We start from the raw sequence: 13,004 nt of genomic DNA, 5'->3' as shown, positions 1-13,004 counted from the left end.
CAATGGAGACCATGGGCAGCCTTGTCTGGTTCCTGATCTGAGTGGAAATGATTCCAATTTAACTCCATTCAATATGATATTGGCTGTGGGTTTGCTGTAGATGGCCTCTATGAGTTTAGTAAATGTCCCTTCTATACTGATTTTCTTAAGTGTTCTGATCATGAAGGGATGCTGTATATTATCAAAAGCTTTTTCTGCATCGATTGAGAGAATCATATGGTCTTTGTTTTTTAATTTGTTTATGTGCTGAATTACCTTTATAGATTTACGTGTATTGAACCAGCCTTGAGACCCTGGGATAAAACCAACTTGGTCATGATGTATAATTTGTTTGATGTGTTGCTGGATTCTGTTTGTTAGGATCTTGTTGAATATTTTTGCATCTATATTCATTAGTGATATTGGTCTATAATTTTCTTTTCTTGTTGGGTCTTTTCCTGGTTTGGGGATCAGGGTGATGTTTGCTTCATAGAACGTGTTAGGTAGTCTTCCTTCTTTTTCTACCTTTTGGAACAGGTTGAGTAATATAGGTACTAATTCCTCTTTAAAAGTTTGGTAGAATTCTGGCGTGAAACCATCTGGTCCCAGGCTTTTCTTTTTAGGGAGATTTTGTATGGTTGATGCTATTTCCGAACTCGATATGGGCATGTTCAACATTTCCACTTCATTCTGGCTATGTTTTGGAAGGTGATGTGCTTCTAAGTATCGGTCAATTTCCTTCAGATTTTCATATTTCTGAGAATAAAGTTTCTTGTAATATTCATTAAGGATTTTTTGGATTTCTGAGGAGTCTGTTGTTATTTCATCTTTGTTGTTTTTGATTGATGAGATTAGAGATTTTACTCTTTTTTTCCTGATTAGGTTGGCCAAAGGTTTATCTATTTTATTGACCTTTTCGAAAAACCAGCTTTTTGATTTATTGATCTGTTGTATTATTCTTTTGTTTTCAATTTCATTTAATTGAAATTGGAAATAATTTTGGTTATTTCTTTTCTTCTACTGGATTTGGGGTTGGAATGTTCTTCCTTTTCCATTTGCCTGAGATGTCCCATTAAGTTGTTAACTTCCTCTCTTTCCGTTCTCTTGAGGAAGGCTTGCGGTGGTATAAATTTCCCTCTTAGAACTGCCTTTGCGGTGTCCCAGAGGTTCTGATAGTTCGTGTCTTCATTGTTGTTTTGTTCCAAAAAGTTGGTGTCTTTCTTAATCTCATCTCTGACCCAGGTATCATTCAGCATAAGGTTATTTAACTTCCATGTTTTTGTATGAGTATGCAGATTCCTGTTGTTACTCAGCTCAAGTTTTATTCCATGGTGGTCCGAGAAGATGAATGGAATAATTTCTATTCCTTTAAATTTACTGAGGTTAGACTTGTGACCTAAGATGTGATCGATTTTAGGGTAAGGTCCATGGGCTTATGAGAACTATGTGTATTCAGTTTTGTTGGGATGAAATGTTCTGTAGATGTCTGTTAAATCCAAATGTTGGATGGTTAGGTTTAAATCTAAGATTTCTTTGCTCAGCTTCTTGTTGGAGGATTGATCCAACACTGCCAAAGGAGTGTTGAAATCTCCAACTATTATGGAGCTGGAGGAAATCAAGTTGCTCATGTCTGTTAGAGTTTCTCTTATAAATTGAGGTGCATTCTGGTTGGGTGCATAGATATTAATAATTGAGATCTCATCATATTGAGTATTACCCTTAACAAATATGAAGTGACCATTCTTGTCCTTCCTTACTTTTGTTGGTTTAAAGCCTATTGTGTCTGCAAATAAAATTGCAGCACCTGCTTTTTTCTGATTACCATTTGCCTGAATTATGGACGACCATCCTTTCACCCTGAGTCTGTATTTGTCGTTTAAGTTAAGATGTGACTCTTGCATGCAACAAATATCTGACCTGAGTTTTTGTATCCAATCAGCTAACCTATGCCTCTTTAGAGGACAGTTTAACCCGTTCACATTAATGGAGAATATTGATAAGTCTGGTGAAGTTTTGGGTATTGAGTTTTTCAAAAGTCCAGTGGGCATTTTTAATCCTTTCGCCAGTGTGGAAATTGGAGTTTGATCCGAAGTTTCTGAGTGAGTTTACTTTTGTGGTAGAGGATTAGGTTGGTCATTATGGAGGATAAGTCTGAGAATATCCTGAAGAGCTGGTTTGGTTATGGCAAATTTCTTCAACATATGAATGTCATTAATTTCTCCATCATAAATGAAACTCAGTTTAGCTGGATACAAGATCCGGGGTTGAAAGTTATTTTGCTTTAGGAGATTAAAAGTCGGTGACCACCCTCTTCTGGCTTGAAAACTTTCAGCAGAGAGATCTGCAGTCATTCTAATATTCTTCCCTTTGAAGGTAATGGTTTTCTTTCTCCTGGCAGCTTTGAGGATTTTCTCCTTCATATTAACCTTAGTGAAGTTAATTATGATATGCCTGGGGGATGTCTTATTGGGGTTGAGTCGTGCTGGGGTTCTGAAGGTGTCCACTATCTGAATTTCAGAATCTCTAGGCATGTCTGGAAAATTCTTTTTCATAATTTCATGCAGAAGGGCCTCTGTGCCCAGCCAGGCCACTTCATCTGTTTCTGGAACTCCTATGATTCGGATATTTGCCTTCTTCGAATTATCCCAGAGCTCTCTGAGAGAATGATCCGTTTTTGCTCTCCATTTCTCTTCCTCTTTGAGAGTTTGGGAGCGTTCAGAGGCTTTATCTTCGATTTCAGAAATCCTTTCTTCTGCTTGCTCCATTCTGTTGCTGAGGGATTCTACTGTATTTTTCATATCTTTGAGGGCTGCAAATTCTTGCTTCAGTGTGTTTAAGTCTTTGGTGGTTTGGTCTTTAAATTCATTAAATTCTTGACACAACTTTTGAATTTCTCCTCGAATTCCTAATTCCACTTTGTTAATCTTGTCTGCAATCCAAATTCTGAATTCGATTTCTGACATCTCAGCCAGTTGTTTATGAATGGGATCTTCAATTGCATCAGCCATATCTTTCCTTGGGGGGGTTGATCTCTTCTGGTTATTCATGTTACTAGAGTTTTTCCGCTGATTCTGCCCCATGGTTGTTTTACTCCCTCTGATTTTTTCCCCTCGGGCCTTGTCGAGGCCTGTGCAGTGTTGTGGCCGGATAAACTGGGGCCCTGTCTGGTGTGGTGGGGCTAAGTGGTTCTGTCTTGTTTTCAGCTGGTTTCTGTTCCACCCTAGTGAAACAGATACTCTGGATTGAAGTCTCAGCTGTGGAGAAATATCAGCAATTAAATCACCCCACCCTCCACCGGCAAACAATTGGAAAAGAAAAATCAAACCTTCCTACCACCGTGCACCCAGGACACCACCTGATTTGTCCTCAGGCGATTGGTTCAGTTCAAAAAGTCCAAATCAATTGTCTCAGTCTGCACCTGTCTCGGTTGAGAGAGTTTAAGAGGTCTCTGGGAACTGGATCACAGGGGTCTGGTGACTACTCTGGTGTGGCTTGCTCCAGTGCTGCGTGGAGTCAGGATGAGCCACCCAGCCAATAGATCAGTCTGGGAAGGTTGATGCCTCCTTCCCCACCTTGCACCGCTGTAACACCCAGTCACTGATAGCCTTGCAGTTGGCTGACCCAGTTGCCTGTAGTGAATCGGTACTCCAGGAGTTTGCACCTGCCTGAATCACAAGGAATTCTGCCAGGCCGCTGTGCTCTGCCTCTCTCTAGCAGGAGGAGGTGAGGCCTGACAACCTTGGGCGCTTGATAAAGGTTGGGGGTTTTTCAGTCAGGTCCAGTCTTGCCCCTGATTAATGTTACTGACAGAACAGAACAACTCTGCAGTTCCCCTGCAGAAGAGAAGCTGAACTGAATTCCAAATCAGCTTGTCTTTGCTCTTGTATTGTCTATAGGCTGTCGATCCCCTGAGGGCCAGGTGCATCTTAGGTTTAGTAAAGCGGACCTCTGGGTCAGTCCCGCCCTGGGTTTTTCCCCAGTTTGCAAGTTGGAGTAGCCTCAGGCAAATCCTATACTCAGAGTCTCTGGTTGCCCAGGGAGACAGGGGGTGTGGCTTCAGAATATTTGGTAGTAAGCCCTATTGCTAGCAAAAGAGGGCTGCTGTTTTATGGCTCAGGCAACCGCTGCTCTGGTGTAGCTCCCCTCCGGCCAACCATCCTCTTTCCGCTCCCGTACCCCAGAGTCTGCACCAACCGGCTGCAGCCCAGCACTGTCCACACCCCTCGAGCAATCGCCCAAGAGTCTGGACCCCTGGGGGACAGGCCTCCAGACCTTGGAGCCAGAGCAGAGGGGAATGTGGGGAGCGCTGGGAGCCTGGGGTTGCAGGCAGAGAACACACACAGCTTTACACAGTTTTATGCCTGGCCATATTGTCACCAAAAGACGGCTGTCGCACTGTGCCTCAGGGAACTACCACTCCGGTGCGGTCCCCTCTCCGCTGACCAGGACTGGCCTCCAGACCTCAGTGTGAGTAAAGGGGAGAGCTGGGAGCTCAGAATTCCAGGTAGAGACTATATACAGTTTATAGAGTTTTATGCCTGGCAGGAGGATGCCGTGGCACCCTAGTAGGGGAGATAGGTCCAGTTTTTAGAGGGTCTCTCCCGTGGAGTGTATTGGGAGGACCTTTGAACCCTGCCCGATTGTTTGTGGGGCACTCTGAGCCGTTCTCCTGGGGGAGGGGACTCCCATTCGCTTGTTGATGGATTTTGTACCTTTTGTTTGGGTCCTTGTGGTCACAGCTCACCTCAGTGGGGTTGACGTGCGTTCTTCAACCTTCTCTCTTAGTGAAGCTCAAATCCACCAGGTTACTTGCTGAATTTTTGTCCTTTAACTCTCCTACTGGATGGGAGCCTCTGTGGAAAGCTGGCTTCAGTCGGCCATCTTATCTCATCCCCTGCTATCTATTTTTTAAATAGAAGTTACTTTTTAGGAGGCCAGGGGTGGTGGCTTATACCTGTAATCCCAGCACTCTGGGAGGTTGAGGCGGGTGGATTGCCTGAGCTCAGGAGTTTGAGACCAACCTGAGCCAGAGGGAGACCTGGCCTCTTAAAAAGTAGTCAGATGTTGTGGCAGATGCTGAGGCAAGGGGATCACTTGAGCCCAAGAGTTTGAGGTTGCTGTGAGCTATGACACCATGGCACTCTACCCAGGGCACAGGGTGAGACTGTTCTCAAAATGAAAAATAGCTCATTTTTTAAAGTTACTGAAATTCAGTAACATAAAAGAATGGTATTTTTGAAAAAGGCATGGTAGAGGAGATATAATCAGTCACACAGCTCCTGAGTGACCTCCTGATTTTTCATACACCTCTCTTTGAGTAGTTCCTTCAATAGTCTATTCATCGAATAATTATAGAACAGCTACTCTGTGCCAGGCACTGTTGTAGGTAGTTGATACATAGCAGTGAGCAAATCAGACAGAGTCCTTGTTCTCATACATCCAACATTTCTGTAGAAGGTTGCTCCTCCTTGGAATTTTTCAGTGAACTTCATTTTTTTTTTTTTTTTTTTGAGATAAGGTCTCATTATGTCACCCTCGGTAGAATGCTGTGGCATCACAGCTCATAGCAACCTCAAACTCGAACTCTTGGGCTTAAGCAATTCTCTTGCCTCAGCCTCCCAAGTAGCTGGGACTACAGGCACCCGCCACAGTGCCCAGCTATTTTTTCATTGCAGTTGTCATTGTTGTTTAGCAGGCCCAGGCCAGGCTCAAACCCACCAGCTTCAGTGTATGGGTGCCCTACCCACTGAGCTGCAGGCACTGAGCCATCAGTGAACTTCTGATACTAAGCAGTCTTTACCTTTGGGGGTGCCCTCTCCTTCTGTTCTTGACCTTCTGTCTTCTCTGTACCTGATTTCCTTGGTCAATTATGTCCTTTATTTTACCTATATGCTTCTAAATACCAAATATGTCTGCAAGCTCTGATTTTCTCCTGCTTGCCCTATAGCAGTGGTTCTCAACCTGTGGGTTGCGACCCACAGGAACTGTATTAAAGGGCTGCGGCATTAGGAAGGTTGAGAACTACTGCCCTATGGGAATGTCCCAGAGATAATTCGAGCTCAATATATCTAGAATGTTCTTGTCACTTTACAGTCTAATCCCCTCTAGTCCTCTCCTCCAACTCCCTCCTCTGGTACTAACACTCAAATAACTCTAAAATGGAGTTTTATGGAGTAAATGTACTGCAAACCTATAAGCTGAATTCACCTTCGTCCACGTTTCATGAAATAGCAAGACTTGTGGATTTTACATCCTCAAATTAATTCTGTTCTAGTCTCTCTTTTTTGTCTGTCCCTCCATGGCCCTAGTTCAAGTCCTAGACTCCTATTCTGTCTTTTTGTTATGGGTTGAATTGTTTTCTCCCCCAATTCATGTGTTGAAATTTTAATCCTGTATCTCAGAATGTGACCTTATTTAGAGATATGATCTCTACAGAGGTCATCAAGTTAAAATGAGCTTAGTAGTGTGGGCCCTGAACCAGTCTTACTGGTGCTTTTATACAAAGGGGAAATCTGGACACAGGAAGCCATGTGAAGATGAAGCCTGAGATCAGGGTTTTGCTTCTACAAGCTAAGGAATGCCAACCCCCAGAAGCTTGGTGAGAAGCATGGAACTCATTCTCACATCCCCCAGAAGCTGGGTGAGAAGCATGGAACTGATTCTCACAGCCCCCAGATAACTAACCCTGCTGACACCTTGATCTTGAATTTCCAGCCTGCAGAACTGCAAGGCAATACATTTCTGCTGTTGAAGCCCTGAGTGTATAGTACCCGAGCAGACCAAGACACCCTTTTGTTTTGGATCCCTCTCCCATTGGCCCTCAACACTGCAGCTCAAATGATCAAATCTAAAGGTAAGTATTCCCATATCATTTTCCTGCTGAAACCCATTCAATTGTTTTCCTCATCTTTAAAAAGTGGCCCAAATTCCTTTATTTATTTATTTTTGAGACAGAGTCTCACTTGGTCACCCTCAGTACAGTGCTGTGTGGCATCTTAGCTCACAGCAAGCTCAAACTCTTGAGTTCAAGTAATCCTCTTGCCTCAGCCTCCCAAGTAGCTGGAACTACAGGCTCCCACTATAACACCTGGCTATTTTTTAGAGATGGGGTCTTGCTCTTGCTCAGGCTGGTCTTGAACGCATGAGCTCAGGCAATCCACCTGCCTTGGCCTTCCAACTGCTGGGATTACACCTTGCCCAGCCTGCCCAAATTCCTTTAGCTAGAGTTCAAGGATATGCCCATTTTGGCCCTTTCTGATTGCCCTATCTTCTAAGCCCCTTCCCCCACATTCCAGCTTTTTCATTGATCTGCCTGTGGTCTCTTTGGCCACCTGGTGCAGGTGCATGACCTGGGGCCTTGATTCTTGCTCTTTTTTCTGTCTGTAAAGTTCCTATGTATTTTCTTCTGTGGGGCCATTCTTATTGTTTCAATGCTAATTTATTTCAGAAACAATGGTACTCAGTGCTGAAGATGGAGTATAATGTAGGTTGGGAGGATAAAACAACTCACTGGGAAAGAAATTTGGCAAATGAATAAAAAACCTTAAGGAGGGTTATGTTCTTGGGCCCAGTAATCCTTTTTCCATGGCCACATAGCTAAAGAGAAATATGGAAAAACAGGGAAATCTTTCAACATGAAAGTGATTAGCTCTTATTCGTTACTGCAGCCTGAGTGCTCATGTCCTGCCCTGACCCTGGGTCATCCTGCCATGGGGCCCTCAGGCTCAGAGCCTGCTGTTCCTAGCTATAAAGAGAGCACCTGGAGCTGGTGTCATACCAAATGGACAGTGGGACAGGGAACATATGCAGGGTAGGGGTGGGGGGGCCTTTCTTTTGGCTGGAGTGGGTATTGAATAGGGAAGAACTGAGGAACTGGAGGGGGATTGGTATGTTCTCACATAAGTAAGGGTATACAGCACACCCCCTGGATGAAGGGCTCAACTACAACTTGAACTTTAACTTAGAAATGCAAACAATGTAACCTAATCATTGTACCCTTACATTAATCTGAAATTAAAAATAAAAAGAACCAAGGGGAGTGGGCCAGGAGGCAGCTTAGTTGCCACACTAGCTGGACTTCAGGTTGACTCTGCAAAAATGAGAGCAAGGGTGAGGCCCCAGTGGCAGCCTGCACCCAGGCTGTGGTCCAATGCACAGTGTTCAGGAAGGCCCTGAAGGGGTAAGGGGTCAAACAACCCTGTCTCCTCTGAGGAGCTGGAACCAGGCCTTCATCCCGCCTTATCCCCACAGAGAACACCCTTGTGCCTGCTTTCTCAGAGAACTTGCCTCAGGGAGGGGAAGGGTGGCAACCTAGCACTTATTTGATGCCTGCTACATGCCGGACACCAGGCTGCTGTTTTTCTGTAGCTTAACTCAAAATTCTCAAGAAGCTTGTAAGGAGTATGTGGTAGTTTCCCCACACTCCCTGAGTAAACTCTAGCCTTCATCTCTTGTCTCGTGAATATGATTTTCATTTCCTAACTGTTCCCTTTGTTTTTGTGGACAAAGTTACAGAATTTCAAACTTTATTCAAGTATACAAATGGCAGCAAAGCACACTGACAAGTGACAGGCATGGCACCTAGTGGTTGTGTCAAAGGCCGTACCGGAGGTCCTGAGGAGCTTCAGTGCTGAGAGCACATGTAGTGAGAATAAGATGGAATCAGTCAGGCTAGGGCCAACACCATGCTGGCCTGGTCTGTTTTGGTCCTGCCTGACCTTCCCTCTCTTGTCTCCCATTCTTATTGTTTTGTGAATTTAGCTCTTACCCTAAAGATGCCCACCTTGAATAGTTCAGGAAGATTGATTTAGGAAACTGACTTTTGAATCGGAAATGTTGTGGTAGGTCACTGCATTGGGCTGATTATTATATAAAATAAGAGTTAACATGGTCTTTGCTTTGAAAATGGAAGAACAGAATAGTCTTAGAGAGGCTACTCTCACTGTTCTCCAGAATTGCTGGCCTTCTGACAAAGTTTGTTGGACTTATCCCCATCTCTGCATATTAGCTAACAGTGACAGGCGGCCAGGACCCTCTTTGTCTGGTACCAGTGCTGCTATTTCTCCCTCCCTTACCTCGCTGCCTGCCTTGAGATCCATTAAAGATGTGTAGGAACAAAGTCAGTTTTTTTTCTTTTTTTTTTTTTGTAGAGACAGAGTTTCACTGTACCGCCCTCGGTAGAGTGCCGTGGCGTCACACAGCTCACAGCAACCTCTTAACTCTTGGGCTTACACGATTCTCTTGCCTCAGCCTCCCGAGTAGCTGGGACTACAAGCGCCTGCCACAACGCCCGGCTATTTTTTGGTTGCAGTTTGGCCGGGGCTGGGTCCGAACCCGCCACCCTTGGCATATGGGGCCGGCGCCCTACTCATTGAGCCACAGGCGCCGCCCGGAACAAAGTCAGTTTTAAGGAGGTTGGGCTCTACCTCATTACAGGATGCACCTCAAATTCTGAGGAAAAACAGAAACCCTCAAGGTGCCAATCTGCTCCAGCTGTAGCCCCCTGGTGACTCAGGTCTTACTTGAGACCAGAGGCAGGGAAAAAGACAGACACTCTCCACTTGGCAATAATGTCAAGCTGGAGAGATTGTGGGTCACTAACCAGATGAGACAGCAAAACCGACAGGCAGAACTCTGGGTAGTCGTCAGCCTCTTCTGGCTTTAAAAGGAAAGCACACCAATGTGACACACAAATGGCTTGGGTCAAATACTTTTGTAGAAATCCTAAAGAATGACTCATCCCCAGATTCCGGGAGCTTTGGAATATTTTTAAATTGTCATCAGGTTGCCTTGGGGGAGGGGAGAGCTTGGTGAAAACCAGTCCACTGAAGGCAGAAAGATCATCTATGTTTCAGGGCCTAACAGCTGACTGATCTCCCCCTTTAACCCAACTTGGTCTTGCTGCCCAGAGGTCCCCCTCCACCCGCCCTGCCAGTGGTCAACCTTCCCAAACACAAGTCTGACTAAACATTTCCTCTACTCCTCTGGCTGTGGCCATGTTCTGGATGCCACCCCCTCTCCCACCTCCCTTGCTTCCAGGCAGCCTTGGAGGTGACAGCTGGGACATGCCCTGGGGCCACTGCACACCTGCTTTTCTTGCCAAGAAAGCCCAGCCCTTCCCTATCTACTGGGTAAATCCCTTCACACCTCCCACAGCTCGTTTTTTTTTTTCTTTTTTCTTTTTTGAGACAGAGTCTCACTTTGTTGCCCTCCATAGAGTGCTATGGTGTCATAGCTCACGGCAACCTCAAACTCTTGGACTCAAGCGATTCTCTTGCCTCAGCCTCCCGAGTACATGGAACTACAGGTGCCTGCCACAATGCCCAGCTATTTTTAGAGATGAGGTCTTGCTCTGGCTCAGGCTGGTCTTGAACCTGAGCTCAGGCAATCCACCCACCTCGGCCTCCCAGAGTGCTAGGATTACAGACAGGAATCACTGGGCCTGGCCATGGCTCAGTTCTAATGCTTCACTGGGCAGAAGCATTTTCTGGCTCCATCTTGCCTCTCTGGTAGAACTGAGCAACCCTCCCCAGAGCCCCCAGCTTCCCTGTGAATGCTTCCTACAGGTGCACCAAGGTTCCTGACTGCACTTGGCTGTAAGAGTCAGCTTCCTTCCTTCCTACCTTCAGCACCTTCTTATTCCCTTTTTATCTCAACTGCTGGGAATTCTATACATACAGCTGGTCTTCCTTAGCCCGGGCTCCCCATCTGCAGATTTAACCAACTGAGGATCAAAATTATCCAGGGGGAAAAAACAATAAAAATAGCAACACACACAAAAAAAATACAGCATAACAACTATTTACATAGCATTTACATGGCATTAGGTATTATACATACTCTAGAATTGATTTGAAGTGTAAGGGAAGATGCATGTAGGTTATATGCCAATTCTACACCATTTCATATCAGGAACTTGAGCATATGCAAAATTTTGGTACCCATGTAGGTCATGGAACCAGTCCCCCACGGATACCGAGGGAGGATCGTACTTGGTGAATGTGTTGATAGTAGTGGAAAAATGAGTGTGGATTCTGAGACTCTGGAGTTTCAGTCACCAGTCTAAGCTTCAGTATCTAAGCTTTGTGAATGAATCAGTGTACCGCCTGACAGTTTTCCTCCTCCTCCAGGCGGCCTTCTCAGTGAATGGGCTCTGCTTGGGAAATCTGTGGGGTTCCTGGGGCAGCATCTGGGTGGGTTCTAGAATCAACCCTCATGTCTGGCTGCTGGGGTCATCCTCTGTCAGGAAACGATTCTTAGGAGACTGAGGTCAGGTGATCCAGTCCGTGGTCTGGGACTGCAGTGTAGATAGCCAGGTCCAAGCAAACAGAAGCATATAGGCATGGTAAGTGGGGATTCTGTGTGAGACAGAATGCCAGTGGGATCCCACCTGGGGTGACTTGATACAGGGTTTGTGGAGTGTCACTGAGGTCCCTCCTGGCCCTACATGGATTCACTTAGCCTGGTAGTTGGACCAAGAAAAATCCCTACTGCCAGAAGCCCGGTTCTGAGTTGAGGTTATTCTGGGGTGGGGTGGGGTGGGTAACTGGAGGTTAGATCCCTGGAAGCCTGAGCTCTGAGACCCATAAAGAGTCCAAAGGATGAGGGGAGGTGGCTGCTGCCTCCTGTCCCCCTCAAGCCCCTCCACCCACTCCAAAACAGTCATCTCACTGTCTCAAGGTACCACCCTCAAGTATTTTCAGGGTTCTGGGCCAGGAAGTGGCAAGTCTCCAGCCCTGGAGACCCGAGGCCTCCTGTCTTTGTGTCTCTCCTCCTGTGTACACATGAGGGGACCGCGACTGTGCGGTCCCCCGATTGCACCCAGGTTCAGTCATTTCTGGCACCTCGTCCCGGGAGAGAGGAGAGCAAGAAACCAGGAGCCGCAACTAGGGCATTGGGCTCAGGCGAGTCCGGGAGGTGGCTCAAGATTACTCCCTTCTCCTGCCGCAACGCCAGGAGGACCCAGGGCCCCTCGGCCTGCTGATTGCCTCGGAACTAATGACAGCAGCTGGTTCTGCTAGGGGATCCTCGGGCTAGGACTCCTAAATTAACACGCGGAAGACTGGAGAGGAGCAGAGGATGAAGGGGCAAGGCAACAGCTGCAAAATGGAGGAGGAAGCACAGAAGGGAGAGGGGCTGGGAGCGGCCGGCTCCGCGCAGGTTTGCAGAATGAACAGCAGGAAGCGCCAGAGACCGCCTGAGGCCAAGGCCACACGCCACTGCTGCAGGGGCGCGCGAGCAGTCCGCAGCGTGAGGGCGGGGCCGCCGTCGCAGCCTGTGGTCACAGTTCTGCTCACTCCAGCTCTGCAGCCTCGGATGTGGTTCTCCACTGGGAGGAGTAGGTCTCGTCCCCTCCTCTTCCCCTGCCTCCTCCATCTTCTTACATCTTCTCCATCTTCTCTTCCTTTCTCATTTATCTTGATAGATGATAGAGTGAGAAATATAGATAAATAGGTAGATGGGTGTGTTTGTGAAGATGTCTATGCAAGCATTATTCGTAAAAAGGCAAATATTTGAACCCATAGTTAGGGAGTAAGGAATTAAGAAAACCCAGGGAAAAAGTCTCTGTAAATATAAAGCTGTTTTTTTTTTTAATTTTTTTATTAAATCATAACTGTATACGATGATATGATTATGGGGCATCATACACTCACTTCATAAACCATTTGACACATTTTTATCACAGTGGTTAACATAGCCTTTCCGGCTATAAAGCTGTTTTTAAAATTATTTATCAAGACTATGTACCATCACGGGAAAATGATTTTCATGTACTACTAAAGTGAAAAATTCAAGATACACACACACGAATTTCCACGTAAAGTATCAACTACAGGCAGAAAAGGAATAACATCAGAACTCCCTGAAGACCCAAACAATGGTTTTCTCCAGGTATTCTAATGCTTTTCCAGATCTTTCAAACTTGTAGAGTGTGGATGAATTTATAGTAAAAGAAAAGTGTAGCTTTCCCTTTGTACAAGTAAAGGGAAGCCAGGTGCATTCTGGCTGGGACTTGAGGAGGGCAC

General features: G+C 45.8%; 1 pseudogene; it reads left to right on the top strand.

Moving 5' to 3' along the window:
* LOC128578173 (T-complex protein 1 subunit epsilon-like) overlaps nt 1-13,004 on the top strand; it is a 66,153-nt pseudogene that overhangs the window by 22,033 nt on the left and 31,116 nt on the right.

The sequence above is a fragment of the Nycticebus coucang genome, chromosome X (genome assembly GCF_027406575.1).
Source record: "Nycticebus coucang isolate mNycCou1 chromosome X, mNycCou1.pri, whole genome shotgun sequence".
Taxonomy (NCBI): Eukaryota; Metazoa; Chordata; class Mammalia; order Primates; family Lorisidae; genus Nycticebus; species Nycticebus coucang.
Note: the sequence above shows the minus strand (reverse complement) of the source record. Positions and strands in the feature narration are given on the sequence as shown.